The sequence below is a fragment of the Dendrobates tinctorius genome, unplaced genomic scaffold, assembly GCF_039654945.1.
Source record: "Dendrobates tinctorius isolate UK_male_01 unplaced genomic scaffold, ASM3965494v1 ptg000019l, whole genome shotgun sequence".
NCBI lineage: Eukaryota > Metazoa > Chordata > Amphibia > Anura > Dendrobatidae > Dendrobates > Dendrobates tinctorius.
Window position 1 is genome coordinate 69,800,103 of NW_027361687.1, and position 17,961 is coordinate 69,818,063.

The following is a 17,961-nucleotide window of genomic DNA, read 5'->3' on the forward strand; positions in this document are numbered from 1 at the left end:
GTTCTAATTGATGATATCCCTTATTGAGGTCGAGCTTTGAGAAGACGGTGGCTCCATTTAATAAATGAATAATGTCATCAATCGTGGGTGAGATATGTCTTTCCCTCTGGATAGCGGTGTTGGGCAGGCGCATGTCAACACACAGTCTCACTTGATCAGGAGTCTTTGGTTTTGGAACTACCACAAGTGGAGAGACCCACGGAGTGGGACCAGTAACAGTTTCAATAACGTCCTCATCCATGAGCAATTGGAGTTCCTTTTCTACCTTCTGTCTCAGGTGAAATGGAATATGCCTGTGAGGCTGGGCTACTGGACGAACATTGTCATCCACATGAAGGTGTACTTGAGAGTCCTTTAGGCTGGTTTCACATTCGCGCTTTTTAAGCGCACGCACGGCCGGGGGTAGCTCCGCCCCCGAGCCGGCTCTCTGCCCGGCGTGCCCGCCCCTTCCTTGTAGCGCCGCCTCCTAGCGCACAGCGGCGCCTGCGATCGGCGCACCCTATCTTTAGCATAGGGTGCGCAGATCGTGCGCAGGCCGTGCGCTAGTTGCGCTTTGACCTGCGCTGCGCACTTTTGACGGTGCGCCGTGCGCGCCAAAATCCGAAAAGTTTGATTTTGGCGCGCACGGCGCACCGTCAAAAGTGCGCAGCGCAGGTCAAAGCACAACTAGCGCACGGCCTGCGCACGATCTGCGCACCCTATGCTAAAGATAGGGTGCGCCGATCGCAGGCGCCGCTGTGCGCTAGGAGGCGGCGCTACAAGGAAGGGGCGGGCACGCCGGGCAGAGAGCCGGCTCGGGGGCGGAGCTACCCCCGGCCGTGCGTGCGCTTAAAAAGCGCGAATGTGAAACCAGCCTTAGTTTTCCCAAACCACTAAATAGGGAGGGAAAGCTGTTCACCATATTTTGTACATCCATATCCGCAGGGTCAGTTATGGTATGAATAATCTGGATGAGCCCTAGCTCCAAGGCAGTGTGATAGCTGAGAAGACAGCCTCCCGATCCTTGTAATGTGTGGAAAGTGGTTTTCTTTCTGTTTTCTTTATATCTAATTTCAGCATCAAATTGTCCCATTATAGCTAGAGGTGTTTTAGATCCATAAGGAAAGATTTTAGTCTGCACTTGTTGTAAGACTGGCCTTGTTTCCAATTGTACATATGTAGTGCCATCTATGATATCCACTGAAGCTCCTGTATCTATTGTAAAGGTAATGTCAGTGTTGCAGATTGAGAGTGTAACACAGGGAGACTGTACTGAACCAGTGACAGAGGTAGTGAACACATAGTTCTCAGTCGCAGACATTTCTTCTGTGTCCTGGTTTATCACTTTTACATCTGCAGATTTTGTCATAGGCAGCGGAGGCTTGTAGTGCGCTGATTTGCAAACAGCTGCAAAATGATTCCCTTTTCCACATTTACTGCAAGTTTGTCCCATAGCTGGACATTTGTTCTGGGTGTGAGGGAAATCCTGTCCACATCTATAACATTTCTTCTGTTTCTGGGCTTGTTTGTCTGGTAAATTTTTCTGTTTGAGATTATGCACATGTAATTTATCCCCATTCTCCATTACAGTAGCCTGATGATCTGCTATTTCTATAGCACGGGCCATTTTGAGCAAATCATGTAGAGAGATATCCTGCTGCAGAGCCTTATGCCTTAGGTTATTAGACGAGCAGGTGACAATTATTTGAGTTAGGATTTCATCATCTACATCTGTAAAGGCACATCCATGTGCTAACTCTTTCAGCCGTGTGACATAAGTGTCTATGGACTCTTCTGGAAGCTGCTTGGCAATCCTGAATTTATATCTTTCATATCTGATGTTCTGTTTGGGGTTGAAGTAGCCAGTGAGAGCTTTAGTGCAGTTGCTGTATGTGTCTGTTTCTGCTGCAGGTAACGTACTGTATATGTCATAGACTCCTGTGCCTGCACAATGCAGGAGCAAAGCTCTCTTTCTTTTCTCCTCCTTTATGTCCATGGCTTCTAGGAAATTCTCAAATCTGTTTAGCCATTTTCTCCAGTTATGGGAGAGATTAATGACATCAGTCATATCAAACTGTGGGAATGTGTGCAAGTAGTCAGCCATGATAGAGTCTCTCAGTGATGCTGGCGTGTGAAGCGGTAAAATATAGTCCGTACTCACAGCAGTAGGTGATTATATCCCATCCTCGTCGCCAGTTGTAATATCCACACGTTATGAAGAATTCAAGGTATTAAACTTTAGATATGTTTTATTCTTCGTCCTTCAGCACACAGCATAACAGTTGCATTCCCATGCGACCCAGAAGTGAAACTGAAACTTCCCTTCTCATCCCTCTTGTCTCCACCCCCCAAGTCCCATAAGTCTGGCTTGCTTAAAGAGACAGATCTAATTATTATACATTACACACATCAATCCCTCCATCCTCACCGTCAGAGTCGGGAGCACGCTGTGAAGGCTGTTAAAGAAAAAGACAAAAATAACATAATTAGCCTCCACAAAAGAAATGAAATAAAAAGTGCAAAAAAAACAAAGCAAAAATATTTATACTTACACGCTGGTGACCGCCGCGTTGCTGTCGCCGACGACCCCGGGAGGCACTGCGAGGACCTCTTGGCCGAGCACCAGATTGGGAAGACTAGAGAAGAAAACAAAAAATGTTATGTCTTTGGATGTAGGCATTTGTTTGCTGTGTGTGGTCTGCAGAACATTGTTTTCTATGTGTTGTGTGTAGTGTGATGTTGTGTTTCTGCGTTTGATGCAAAAAACTTACCAATTGTGAGCCCACTCCAAGTGTCTGTCCACCCCTTCCTTCTTCTTCTGGGAGCTCCTCTTCATCTTGTGATTCCTGTTTTGAAATAAAAGGCAATGAATAGACATATATTACAGAGATGATGGATTTTGGAAATAAAAACTTACCGTCAAACGCTGACGATGCGAGGGAGGGCTCCCAGAAGAAGATGTGCTGTCTTCCTCATGGCCAGACTCCATGGCTGTGGGTGGTGTTCCTGCTGCTGCCGCCATTGCTGCTGCTGCTGCATCTATTGGGCGGCTGTTGAATAAAGAGAAACAAAGGGCCAATGAATATCTTGATATTCCATAGCCCTAGTTTGGAGGAATGGGGGATTTGATAATTACCGTCTCTCATCTGCTGCTGGACTCCCCTCCCGTTGTTCAGCATGCTGCTCCATTTGGGGTGGTGCTGATGGTGCTGCTGCTGCAGATGTCTGCTGCCTTCTCCTGCTCCTGGTTCTTGGCTTGGGTGTCATGTTGGGTGTGGCTGAGGGTCCCACTGTCTTGCTTTTATATATGTCTTGTGGGCAGAGCTACTGAGCATGCTCAGACCAAAAAAACCGGATCCGGCCACCGGATCCGGCTGTCGCTGGATCAGGCGCATTGCGGCGCTCATAGGCTTTCATTGTATGAAAAAGCCGGACACGCCGGATCCGGCGTGTCCGGCTTTTTCGCCGGAGACAAAAAACGTTACAGTAGCCGTTTTTTCCAGACGCCGGATCGCGTCACATTGCCGGATCCGGCGAAAATCGGATGAAACGCATGGCCATCCGGCTCGATCCGGCTCTAATGCAAGTCAATGGGGGGATCCGGTTTTTGTCAAAAGCGCCGGATCGCGCCTGACGGCGAAAACCTGATGTGTGAAAGAGGCCTAAGTATTTCATATGTTTTTCTAGATTACAAAAGCCATTATGCTTTTCGTATTTCACATATTTCATATTTGATATGCCTTAACCGGTTCCCGACCTGTGACACAGCGTATGCGTCATGAAAGTCGGTGCCAATCCGACCTATGACGCATACCCTGTGTCATGAATTCAAAGCCCCCCTGCGGGTCGGGTGACCGGGGTCAATGAAAGGTCACCTGACCCGCACATACAGGGGGCTTTGTAATTCACCACTGGGGGCGTGGCTTCGCCCCCACGTGGCTACGATCGCTCTGATTGGCTGTTAAAAGTGAAACAGCCAATCAGAGCGATAGTAATATTTCATCAATGAAAATTGATGAAATATTACAATCCAGCCATGGCCGATGCTGCTGTAGCATCGGACATGGCTGGAGACACCTATTTGACCCCCCCCCACCGGCGATCGCCCCCCCTGCCACTGAATGACAGCGGCGATCTGCCGCCGCTGTCATCATCTGCCCCCCCTCCCATTCCCTTCGCTCCCCGCCAGCTTCCGATCCCCCCCTCACCCACTCTCACCGACCCCGGCACCTTCCAAGTCCCTCCGTCGCTCCCGGTGTCCGGCGGGTCCGGTTCATGGGCGCCGCCATCTTAGAAAATGGCGGGCGCATGCGCAGTGCGCCCGCCCGAATCTGCCGGCTGCAGATTCCATTATTTCATTTTGATCACTCTCAGAGTGATCAAAATGAAATAAAAAGTGAATGAACCCCCCGATTATCACCCCCATAGGTAGGCAGAACTAACAAAATAAAGAAAATATTTTTATTTTTCTATCAGGGTTAGGGTTAGGGTTGGAAAGAGGGTTAGGGTTAGGGTTGGAAAGAGGGTTAGGGTTAGGGTTGGAAAGAGGGTTAGGGTTGGAAAGAGGGTTAGGGTTAGGGTTGGAAAGAGGGTTAGGGTTAGGGTTGGAAAGAGGGTTAGGGTTAGGGTTGGAAAGAGGGTTAGGGTTGGAAAGGGGGTTAGGGTTAGGGTTGGAAAGAGGGTTAGGGTTGAAAAGAGGGTTAGGGTTGGAATTAGGGTTAGGGTTGGAAAGAGGGTTAGGGTTGGAAAGGGGGTTAGGGTTAGGGTTGAAAAGAGGGTTAGGGTTGGAAAGAGGGTTAGGGTTGGAATTAGGGTTAGGGTTGGAAAGAGGGTTAGGGTTGGAAAGAGGGTTAGGGTTGGAAAGAGGGATAGGGTTGAAAAGAGGGATAGGGTTGAAAAGAGGGATAGGGTTGAAAAGAGGGTTAGGGTTAGAATTAGGGTTAGGCTTGTGGTTAGTGTTATGGTTAGTGTTGGGGTTAGGGGTGTGTTTGGGTTAGGGTTAGGGTTGGGATTAGGGGTGTGTTGGGGTTAGGGTTGGAGTTAGAATTGAGGGGTTTCCACTGTTTAGCCACATCAGGGGGTCTCCAAACGCGACATGGTGCAACCTTTGATTCCAGCCAATTTTGCGTTCAAAAAGTCAAATGGTGCTCACTCCCTTCCAAGCCCCGACGTGCGCCCAAACAGTGGTTTACCCCCACATATGAGGTATCAGCGTACTCAGGAAAAATTGCACAACAACTTTTGGGGTCTAATTTCTCCTGTTACCCTTGGGAAAATAAAAAATTGGGGGCTAGAAAATTATTTTTGTGGAAAAAAAATGTTTTTTTCATTTTCATGTCTCTGCATTATAAACTTCTGTGAAGCACTTGGGGGTTGAAAGTGCTCACCATACATCTACATAAGTTCCTTGGAAGGTCTAGTTTCCAAAATGGGGTCACTTGTGGGGGGTTTCCACTGTTTAGGCACATCAGGGGCTCTGCAAACGTAATGACGACTGCAGACTATTCCATCAAAGTCTGCATTTCAAAACGTCACTACTTCCATTCCGAGCCCTGACGTGTGCCCAAACAATGGTTCCCCCACACATATGGGGTATCAGCGTACTCAGGACAAACTGGACAACAACTTTTGGGGTCCAATTTATCCTGTTACCCTTGTGAAAAAAAAAATTGCGGGCTAAATATCATTTTTTTTGAGGGAAAAAAATGATTTTTTATTTTCACAGCTCTGCGTTATAAACTTCTGTGAAGCACTTGGGGGTTCAAGGTGCTCACCATACATCTAGATAAGTTCCCTGGGGGGTCTAGTTCCCAAAATGGGGTCAACTGTGGGAGGTTTCTACTGTTTAGGCACACAGGGGCTCAGCAAATGTAACATGACGCCCGCAGACCATTCCATCAAAGTCAGCATTTCAAAATGTCACTACTTCCCTGCTGAGACCCAACGTGTGCCCAAACAGTGGTTTCCCCCCACATATGGGGTACCAGCGTACTCAGGACAAACTGGACAACAACTTTTGGGGTCCAATTTCTCCTGTGACCCTTGTGAAAATAAAAAATTGCTAGCTAAAAATTCATTTTTTGAGGAAAAAAAAGATTTTTTATTTTCATGGCTCTGCGTTACAATCTTCTGTGAAGCACTTCGGGGTTCAAGGTGCTCACCACACATCTAGGCAAGTTCCTTATGGGGTCTAGTTTCCAAAATGGGGTCACTTGTGGGGGGTTTCCACAGTTTAGGAACATCAAGGGCTCTGCAAATGTAACATGATGCCCGCAGACCATTCCATCAAAGTCAGCATACCAAAACGTCACTACTTCCCTTCCGAGCCCTGACGTGTGCCCATACAGTGGTCATCCCCCACATATGGGGTACCAGCGTACTCAGGACAAACTAGACAACAACTTTTGGGGTCCAATTTCTCCTGTTACCCTTGTGAAAAAAAAAATTGCGGGCTAAAAATCATTTTTTTTGAGGGAAAAAAATGATTTTTTATTTTCACGGCTCTGCGTTACAATCTTCTGTGAAGCACTTGGGGGTTCAAGGTGCTCACCACACATCTAGATAAGTTCCTTGGGGGGTCTTGTTTCCAAAATGGGGTCCCTTGTGGGGAGTTTCTACTGTTTAGGCACACAGGGGCTCAGCAAATGTAACATGATGCCCGCAGACTATTCCATCAAAGTCAGCATTTCAAAATGTCACTACTTCCCTTCCGAGCCCCGACGTGTGCCCAAACAGTGGTCTCCCCCCACATATGGGGTACCAGCGTACTCAGGACAAACTGGAAAACAACTTTTGGGGTCCAATTTATCCTGGTACCCTTGTGAAAATAAAAAATTGCAGACTAAAAAATTTTTTTTTAGGAAAAAAAAAAGATTTTTTATTTTCACTGCTCTGCATTATAAACTTCTGTGAATCACCTGGGGTTCAAAGTGCTCACTATGCATCTAGATAAGTTCCTTAGGGGGTCTAGTTTCCAAAATGGGGTCATTTGTGGGGGAGCTCCAAAGTTTAGGCACACAGGGGATCTCCAAACACGACATGGTGTCCGCTAACGATTGGAGCCAATTTTCATTTCAAAAAGTCAAATGGCGCTCATTCCCTTCAGCGCCCTGCCGTGCACCCAAACAGTGCCCCCCCCCCCACATATGGGGTACCAGCATACTCAGGACAATCTGGACAACAACTTTTGTGGTCCAATTTCTCCTGTTACCCTTGTGAAAATAAAAAATATCGTGCTAAAAAATCATTTTTGAGGAAAAAAAAATGATTTTTTATTTTCACTGCTCTATGTTATAAACTTTTGTGAGGCACTTGGGGGTTCAAAGTGCTCACTACACATCTAGATAAGTTCCTTAAGGGGTCTAGTTACCAAAATGGTGTCACTTGTGGGGGAGCTCCAATGTTTAGGCACACAGGGGCTCTCCAAACGCGACATGGTGTCCGATAACGATTGGAGCTAATTTTCCATTCAAAAAGTCAAATGGCGCTCCTTCCCTTCCGGGCCCTGCCCTGCACCCAAACAGTGGTTTATGACCACATATGAGGTATTGGTGTGCTCAGGAGAAATTGCCCAACAAATTTTAGGATCCATTTTATCCTGTTGCCCATGTGAAAATGAAAAAACTGAGGCTAAAAGAAAATTTTTGTGAAAAAAAAAAGTACTTTTTTTTTTTACAGATCAATTTGAGAAGCACCTGGGGGTTCAAAGTGATCACTATGCATCTAGATAAGTTCCTTGGGGGGTCTAGTTTCCAAAATGGGGTCACTTGTGGGGGAGCTCCAGTGTTTAGGCACACAGCGACTCTCCAAACGCGACATGGCAAGCGCTAAATATTCCAGCATATTTTCCATTCAAAAAGTCAAATGGTGCTCCTTCCCTTCTGAGCCCTGCCGTACGCCCAAACAGTGGTTTATGACCACATATGAGGTATCGGTGTACTCAGGGGAAATTGCCCAACAAATTTTAGGATCCATTTTATCCTGTTGCCCATGTGAAAATGAAAAAATTGATGCTGAAAGGAAATTTGTGTTGGAAAAATTAAAATGTCCATTTTTTCCTTCCACATTGCCTTAGCTGTTGTGAAACACCTGAAGGGTTAATAATCTTCTTGAATGTGGTTTTGAGTAGCTTGAGGGGTGCAGTTTTTAGAATGGTGTCACTTTTGGGTATTTTCTGCCATATAGACCCCTCAAAGTGACTTCAAATGTGAGGTGGTCCCTAAAAAAAATGGTTTTGTAAATTTTGTTGTAAAAATGAGAAATCGCTGGTCAACTTTTAACCCTTATAACTTCCTAACAAAAAAATATTTTGCTTCCAAAATTGTGCTGATGTAAAGTAGACATGTGGGAAATGTTATTTAGTAACTATTTTGTGTCACATAACTCTCAGGTGTAACAGAATAAAAATTCAAAATTTGAAAATTGCGAAATTTTCAAAATTTTCGCCAAATTTCTGATTTTTTCACAAATAAACGCAAAAATTATCGACCTAAATTTACCACTAACATGAAGCCCAATATGTCACGAAAAAACAATCTCAGAATCGCTAGGATGCGTTGAAGCGTTCCAGAGTTATTACCTCATAAAGGGACACTGGTCAGAATTGCAAAAAATGGCCAGGTCATTAAGGTCAAAATAGGCTGGGTCATGAAGGGGTTAATGCAATTGAGTGCAACCATTTCCTTATTTGATATGTAAGCTGTTTTTTGGTATGCACCTATTCAGACTAGTTCTAGATGTGCCGTCAGTTTTTTCTGTCATTTTTACTTCACTAGACAGCCACTCTATTACCGGGTTGTGTCTTACCAACCAAGGGAGGCCTAAAACGATAGATGATGGCATACCCCCCCCAAGACGTAGCATGACAGGGACTCTACATGATGAGTCCCTATACGCAGGTGTATATTTTCTAGGACTTGAGTCAACCTACCCTGGCTCAATGGGACAGAGTCAATGGCCTGGATGCTTAGGGGTTTGGCCAGCGTCCTACACCTCAGGCCATGGATCTGGACAAAGTGAGCGTCCACCAGATTGACTCCTGCTCTACTGTCCACAAGCACCGGTATGCCCTCAGGTACCCCGCCAACCACCACTTCTGCTGATATAGTACACTGAGAGGGCAAAATGGAGGAAATATACACTCTCTGGTCGCCTCCCTCCACCTGACCAGGGAGGCGTGGCTTCTTAGTTGGCACAGAAGTTTTGGCGCTAGCCGGGCAGACCCTAAAAAAATGGCCACTCTGCCCACAGCAAAAACATGCCCCCAAACCATGACAAACCGCAAGCAACACCGCTGGGGAGCCAACTCCTCCTACCTCCCTGCACCTGGTAGCTCCAGTCTTCACCACAGTTGGTATCCAAAAAGGACCTGTCATAACCAACAGTCAGCTGATGCACCAGGTGACCTTATATAGGAAAGTGGGAGTGGTCACCACCAGCAGACTAACTAAACATGTAACACCAGCAGCCACCGGGGGAAAAACTGACATTAACCCCCGATGGCCTAAAAGGAAAAAAGTTTATATCTGAGAAGCCCAAACTGACACAGATCCAAAAATGGATCGTGACAGAATGTACAAATAAAATCCAGAAGATCACATTGTATTATTTTTACATCAGTAATTTACTGTCAGGAACACCGCACTACACTCGCTCACTGAGCCAGTGCGCATGTCCTGAGTATAAAAAACCGTGCTCAAAAGATACCTGTGGAGCAGGGCAGCAGCGGTGACAATGCGTGCTTCAAACTATCTGGACCTGAAGCACGTGACTGCTGGGGGGTGACCTAAGCTCCACAGAGCTAGGAGCTGCAGGGAAACTCCTAGAAAGGTAACTACGGGACAAGTTACCAAGGGGCATAGACAGGGGCGGAAACCAGATCAAGCCGGGGTCAATGCACGAGATAGCAGGACAGTACAAAAGGGTTAGACAGAGCGGATAGTCAGGACGTAGTAATAGATCAGAAAACCTAAACGGGCAATAGACGGTGCAATAGGGGCAAACGGTAGCGGAGTAACAATAGCTAAGCCAGGAGGTCAGAACCAGAGAAGACAATGGTACCTAAAACGTGAGACGGAGTTCAGAGTGATGGGACAGGCCGGGTCATACACGGGAATCAATCAAGCAATGCAGTACACGCACACCAGGGGGGTCGGTCAGACACACAGCCAGAATAACAGTATAGCTGACAGAGAATGCTAGTCTGGAGTGAGTATAAATACCCCTCCCAGATCCAAAGAGAGGCCGGCAAAAGTTAACCCTGTGAGAACAGGACATTAACCATGTCCTAACCATGACATTTACATTTTATAAACAGAACTTAATATTTGGTACAGAAACCTTTGTTTGCAGTTATAGAGGCCTGACGTTTCCTGTAGTTCTTGACAAAGTTTGCACACACTGGAGTAGGGATTTTGGCCCACTACTTCATACAGATCTTCTCCAGATCTTTCAGGCTTCGAGGCTCTTCCTGGGCAACATTGAGTTTCACCTCCTTCCAAAGATTTTTTATTGGGTTCGGGTCAGGAGACCTTGAAATGCTTCTTATGGAGCCACTGCATAGTTGCCCTGGCTGTGTGTTTTGGCTCATTGTCATGCTGGAAGACCCAGCCACGACTAGAGTTGAGCGATACCGTCCGATACTTCAAAGTATCGGATCGGAATGGATCGGCCGATCTTAAAAAAAAGTATCGGTATCGCCGATTCCGATACCGGAAGTCCCATTCAAGTCTATGGGACTTCCGGTATCGGAATAAGAAAAATCCTGTTTTTCCCTTGTACAGCCTCTCTGGGGTCTGTACGGGCCTTTCGGGGGGCTGTGCCGGCCTGCCAGGGGGTCTGTGCAGGCTCCGGTGGTCTGTGCCGGCCTGCCGGGGGTCTGTGCAGGCTCCGGGGGGCTGTGCCGGCCTGCCGGGGGGCTGTGTCGGCCTGCCGGGGGGCTGTGCAGGCTCCGGGGGGCTGTGCCGGCCTGCCGGGGGGCTGTGCCGGCCTGCCGGGGGGCTGTGCCGGCTTCGGGGGTCTGTGCAGGCATCGTCCGATGGGACTACAAGTCCCATCGGGCGATGCCTGCTACCATGACAGTGATTGACACATTAGCCAATGATGGGACAGTAGTAGTCCCATCATCCGGCTAATGTGTTGAATGTAAAAAAAAAAAAATAAAAAAATTACATGCTACATACATGCTACATACATACAACAGGCATACTACATACATGCTACATACATACTACATACATGCTACATTCATACTACATATATACTACATGCAACATACATACTACATATATACTACATGCATGCAACATGCATACTACATATATACTACATGCAACATACATACTACATATATACTACATGCAACATACATACTACATATATACTACATGCATGCAACATGCATACTACATATATACTACATGCTACATACATACTACATATATGCTACATACATACTGCATGCTACATACATACTACATGCTACATACATACTACATACATACTACATACATACTACATGCATGCTACATACATACTACATGCTACATACATACCACATACATACTACATACATACTACATGCTACATACATACTACATATATACTACATGCATGCTACATACATACTGCATGCTACATACATACTACATATATACTACATGCATGCTACATACATACTGCATGCTACATACATACTACATATATACTACATGCATGCTACATACATACTACATGCTACATACATACTACATATATACTACATACATACTACATACATACTACATGCATGCTACATACATACTACATGCTACATACATACTACATACATACTACATGCTACATACATACTACATATATACTACATGCATGCTACATACATACTGCATGCTACATGCATGCTACATACATACTACATACATACTACATGCTACATACATACCACATATATACTACATACATACTACATACAATACATTCATACAATACATACATAGACATACAGTACATATAACATAGAGTAACATACTTACCAATACTTGTCACATTGTTCCCCGAAGCCATTGTCTTTTACGGAATAAATATTAACATAACAAACCACAAAAATACTCACCCACGATCCGAAGCAGTCCACGAGTGTGTCCCACGACGATCTTGGGTAGAGAACTGCAGCATCAGCTGATGCCGTTCTCTACGGGCTGCAGGAATCCAATGACGGAAGGTAGGTATCCTTCCGCACTGTATTCCTCCGCCACTTAAAAAAAAAAAAGTCCCTAGTCTCACTTTATGCCATTGCTGTGTGGGAATTTCCCACACAGCAATGGCATAAAGTGAGACTAGGGACTTTTTTTTTTTTAAGTGGCGGAGGAATACAGTGCGGAAGGATACCTACCTTCCGTCATTGGATTCCTGCAGCCCGTAGAGAACGGCAGCATCAGCTGATGCTGCAGTTCTCTACCCAAGATCGTCGTGGGACACACTCGTGGACTGCTTCGGATCGTGGGTGAGTATTTTTGTGGTTTGTTATGTTAATATTTATTCCGTAAAAGACAATGGCTTCGGGGAACAATGTGACAAGTATTGGTAAGTATGTTACTCTATGTTATATGTACTGTATGTCTATGTATGTATTGTATGAATGTATTGTATGTAGTATGTATGTAGTATATATGTGGTATGCATGTAGCATGTAGTATGTATGTAGTATGTATGTAGCATGCATGTAGCATGCAGTATGTATGTAGCATGCATGTAGTATATATGTAGTAAGTATGTAGCATGTAGTATGTATGTAGTATGTATGTGGTATGTATGTAGCATGTAGTATGTATGTAGCATGCATGTAGTATGTATGTAGTATGTATGTAGTATGTATGTAGCATGTAGTATGTATGTAGCATGCATGTAGTATGTATGTAGTATATATGTAGTATGTATGTAGCATGTAGTATGTATGTAGCATGCATGTAGTATATATGTAGTATGTATGTATGTAGTATATATGTAGCATGTAGTATGTATGTAGCATGCATGTAGTATATATGTGTTATGTATGTAGTATGTATGTAGTATGTATGTGGTATGTATGTGGTATATATGTGGTATGTATGTAGTATGTATGTAGTATGTATGTGGTATGTATGTAGTATGTATGTAGCATGTAGTATGTATGTAGCATGCATGTAGTATGTATGTAGTATTTTTTTTTTTTTTTTTTAACATTTAACACATTAGCCGGATGATGGGACTACTACTGTCCCATCATTGGCTAATGTGTCAATCACTGTCATGGTAGCAGGCATCGCCAGATGGGACTTGTAGTCCCATCGGACGATGCTTGCACAGACCCCCGGACATCAGCACAGCCCCCCGGCAGGCCGGCACAGCCCCCCGGCAGGCCGGTACAGACCCCCACAGGGTGCACAGACCACCGGCAGGCCGGCACAGCCCCCCGGCAGGCCGGTACAGACCCCCACAGGGTGCACAGACCACCGGCAGGCCGGCACAGCCCCCCGGCAGGCCGGTACAGACCCCGGGCAGTCCACACAGCCCCCCGGCAGGCCGGCAGAGACCCCCGGAAGGCCCGAAATGACGGCGCATCATGATGCGCACACACCGCGCATCATGATGACGTCAGGCTGTCAATCAACTTTGAACTTCCGATTCCGATGCCGACTTCCGATATTGAAAAAATATCGGAAGTCGGTATCGGAATTCCGATACAGCAAGTATCGGCCGATACCCGATACTTGCGGTATCGGAATGCTCAACACTAGCCACGACCCATCTTGAATGCTTTTACTGAGGGAAAGAGGTTGTTGGACAAAATCTTGCGATATATGACCCCATCCATCCTCCCTTCAATACGGTGTAGTCGTCCTGTCCCCAATTCAGAAAAGCTTCCCCAAAGTATGATGTTCCCCCACCATGCTTCACGGTTGGGACAGTGTTCTTGGGGTTCGACTCATCCTTTTTTCTCCAAACACGGCGAGTGGAGTTGATACCAAAAAGTTTTATTTTGTTCTCTTCTGGCCACATGACCTTCTCCCATTCTTCCTCTGGATCATCCAGATGGTCATTGGTGAACTTCAAACAAGCTTGGACATGTACTGGTGTGATCAGGGGGACCATGCGTGCCCTGCAGGATTTTAATCCATGACGATGTAGTGTGTTACTAACAGTAATCTTTGAGACTGTGGTTCAAGCTCTCTTCAGCTCATTGACGAAGTACTCCCGTGTAGTTCTGGGCTGATCCCTGACCTTTCTCAGAATCATCCTTATCCCACGAGGCGAGATCTTGCATGCAGCTCGAGGAAGATTGTCAGTCATCTTGTGTTTCTTGCATATTCTAATAGTTGTTGCCTTCTCACCAAGCTGCTTGCCTATTGTCTTGTGGCCCATCCCAGCCTTGTGCAGGTCTACAATTTTGTTCCTGGTGTCCTTAGACAGCTCTTTGGGCTTGGCCATTGTGCAGAGGTTGGAGTGTGATTGAGTGTGTGGACAGGTGTCTTTTATACAGACAAGGTAATGAGTGCAGAGTAGGAGGCTTCTTAAAGAAAAACTAACAGGTCTGTGAGAGCCAAAATTCTTGTTGGCTGGTAGGTGATCACATACCGTATATACTCGAGTATAAGCCAAGATTTTCAGCCCATTTTTTAAGGCTGAAAGTGCCCCTCTCGGCTTATACTCGAGTCACCCCACCGGTCTGTCTCCCCTGGTCCATCTCTCTTCCTCCCCGGGGGTGTTTCTTATCCCCTCCTTCACAGCAGCAGCGGCAGTGGAGCAGCGCAATCCTGGCATGTATTGAATCCCGGAGGTAGCGGCATGCCGGTCACTTATGGAGCAAGCGGTAGCCGTACGGCAGGTGGAGGTTGCGGGCGGCCGTATTTTCAGTGCTATTCATTAGCCATAATGAGCAAGACCGGAAGTGAAGTGTGCGCAGTGAAAATACAGGCCGCCCCCAACCTCTACCTACCGTACGACTGCCACTTGCCTACACGACTGCTACTCCGTACCTTACCGGCATGCCGCTACCTCTGGAACTCCATACATGACAGGATAGCGCTGCTCCATATGTTACCGGTGCGCAGCTACCTCCGGTACTCCATACATGACAGGATGGCGCTGCTCCATACGTTACCGGCACGGCGCTATCTCAGGGACTCCATACATGACAGGATGGCGCTGCTGCCGCTGCTGTGAAGATTTGGGTAAGAAACACTCCCGTGGGAGACTCGCGGACCGACGGGGAGAGGGGAGACTCATGGACCCAGTAGCTGCTGTATATCCCCCCTTGGCATATACTCGAGTCAATAAGTTTTCCCGGTTTTTGAGGTAAAATTAGGTACCTCGGCTCATACTCAGGTCGGCTTATACTCGAGTATATACGCTTCACCCAGGGCTGTACCGGGCCGGTGTCAAGGCGGGAATGTGTCACAGCAGCGGTGACCTGGTCCGTGGCCCTGGGCGCCCAATATCAATGGCGGTGATGTTAATGGTGTTAGAGTTTATATGAATAGTTCGTGACGCCACCCGTGGTGTTTGGCAAGTTAGATGGTAAGCCAACGCTGCATACAGATCCGCTGGGACTGATGGTGTGGTGCAGCAGAGATGGTATAGCTCCCCACAGGTGGAGCTGTAGTCCCAGGGCAGTGTAGGTGCAATGGATGAGGAGAGGTGCAGAATGGTATGGCGGCTGGTACCCAGGTGTAGTGGTGCTGGAATAACTGGAGGACACCAGAGTATGCGGCTCCAAAGCTTTACTCACTGTTTGCAGTTCACACAACTGCCTGCCTCCGTACTGTGTTCTCCAGGTCAGGGCTCCAGCCAACCTCCAGGCAGGATAGAATTCTCCCTTCCACACTCCGCCAACATGTACCTTTCTGAACGACTCCTCTAATGCGCCTTTAGGTGCGAAGCACTCCAGTACTTAGTTACCCTGGAATGCCTCTCTCTAGGTGTTCCTAGTCTTTACTTGTATGACAGACAGCTGTAGCCTGCTCGGGGACTCCTCACTGCGTCCCGGCTCTCTATTCAGTTGCTGTTGTGTCCCAAGTCTATGATGGGAGCAAGGCGTTAGCGGCTCACTACTCCTCCGGTGTCTGTTGCTGGACATAAAGTTCCAATCAACCTCGGGGACCGGGCCCCGGCCTTTGCGCTCTCTGGACTGGAAGGGTTCTCTCTCTTTCTCAACCTGCTTCCCACCGTCCTTCTCTTCTCCATCGTTCCGATCTGTTCTATCTCTCTTATGGAATCTGTAGTCTTCAGTCTACGTCTCTTTCTCCTTCTCTTCCTTCCCTGAGGAGCTCGTTCCACTAAGACCAGTCCTCAGCCTCTCCTGACTGACTGCCTTCCTCCGCCTTAAGCTCCTCTCAGGCTGACCTGCTGTCAGCCTGCTCTCTCTCTGGGACTCACCCCAGACTGACTTGTAATCCTACACCTTCCCTCTCTTTTATATCTAACTCCACCCGCCTCCCCAGCACCTCTTGTTTTACGAAGCCAGGGACCACAAAAGGTACCCTATGACCTTTCCAGCATAAAGCAAGAATGGGTCCCTGCTGAACTATCCTGTGTGTGGGGTGCAGGTGTTGGAATGCGGAAAGGAGTTCCCAGCCTACCTGGATGGTGGGGCACTACACCTTAGGAGAAGGTGCAGTACCTCTGTGGCGACTGAAGCCTCAGGGGCGCCACACATTCCATGACTGTGAGTACCGCGCACATGTGGAAGGGAGAGAGCCGGGTGCCAGTCAAGCACACACGGCCTGCCACATCATTTGCTGCACTTCAGCCCATGATTGTGCCTGGAAGGACTGAGGCCCTATTTACTTTGGAAGAACAAGTTAATGGACTGGGGGCTCAGCGGAAGGTACCGGAGACCGTCCGCTGCCGCCAGAAGACGAACCATCACTTAAAGGACCCCATCTGTGAACAACTCCCCAGTCGTTGCCAGCACTACAACCCCTGCGGAATCAGCTGAGGAGGATCCTAAGGAACACGATAAGTTTTGACCATTGGACTGCTGCTATTCCTCATCCTTTACCCTCTGTTTTGTTTCTTGCATTAACTCTTTAACCCTTAATCTCCCTGCGAGGAGATTATACTCTGTTAAATTAAATTGTTAAACTTGTTAACCCTTGTTCTGTCTCCTGTTCGTCACTGCATGCCACAACCTGCTTACACAGGTACCGGAGGCTTCTGACAAAAGGACACATTTCCAGTTATATTATATACAGTATATATATTGTGACAAAATCACTGGCAAAATACTGTAGGGGAAATATGTTTCCCTTAGGCTATTAGCCTCAGTGATGTGAAACCCAGAAATTTTGCTCCAGTGACTGAGTGGCTTCCAAAGGCCGCTGGTAAAAACCTTGTCTGCTGGAGATGCCACGGTACAGGACACATAGCCGCCCATTGTTCTATGTCCTCCGAGCAGATGGACTGCAGCCTAGGGAAGCGCTGTTCGTACTATACCTATCCCACCTGCAGTGTGGACTATCAGCCCAGGGAGGGGCCACAGTCATGCCCCATGACAATAAATGGCATACTGGTATCAGGACTTTTAAACTCAGAGAGTTTGGTGATTTTGGTAAGGGCCACACTTCCCCACCAGGTGATCCCTGGAAAAAATGTGGACGTCCACTCTATTCACAGGAACGCCAAGGACTACCCCACTGCCAGAGTGACTATAAAAAGTAACTGTTGAGCTGAGTCACATGAAGTCGAGGTGGTTAAGGATCTGGTACACCCGGTGATAATAGGGCGGGACTTTAGCCAGTTCTGGGACTTATGTACCAAGTGAGTCAGGCAGGAGCCAGTTCCACCATGATGAATCTCCATCGCAGATGGCGGTGCATTAGTTCCCCCGTGTGTTCTTGCTGGTGACGAGGATGAGACAGTGATCAATGAGGCCGCGATTCCTGAGTTGGGGACTTCCGGGGGGAATTTTGGGACTACTCAAATTATGGATCTTTCGTTAAAAAGTGC